Source organism: Buceros rhinoceros, unplaced genomic scaffold, assembly GCF_000710305.1.
Source record: "Buceros rhinoceros silvestris isolate BGI_N320 unplaced genomic scaffold, ASM71030v1 scaffold2455, whole genome shotgun sequence".
In the NCBI taxonomy this organism is placed as follows: domain Eukaryota; kingdom Metazoa; phylum Chordata; class Aves; order Bucerotiformes; family Bucerotidae; genus Buceros; species Buceros rhinoceros.
Window position 1 is genome coordinate 127,914 of NW_010413254.1, and position 231 is coordinate 128,144.

General features: G+C 59.7%; 1 protein-coding gene across 1 annotated transcript in view; it reads right to left on the reverse strand.

The window, feature by feature from the left end:
• Positions 1-231, reverse strand: part of BRINP2 (bone morphogenetic protein/retinoic acid inducible neural-specific 2) — a 6,743-nt gene that overhangs the window by 5,618 nt on the left and 894 nt on the right. The gene's annotated exons all lie outside the window — the stretch shown is intronic.

The following is a 231-nucleotide window of genomic DNA, read 5'->3' on the forward strand; positions in this document are numbered from 1 at the left end:
CTTGTTCTCTACTGGCAGGAAACCCCCTCAGGCATCAGCCCCCACATAGGTAGCATCCCACCGTCACAGTATGTGGGGTGACAGCACTGGGGACATGGTGAGGGTGGCTTTTCACGAGCCAGCAGTATCCCAGCGCCAGCTGGCTGGCAGTCCAGGCAGGCTCAGCCATTCGGCAGAGAGGTGTCTTTGTTCAGGGCAAAAGGACAGCTGCAGCATCCCTCTGCAGCTCCC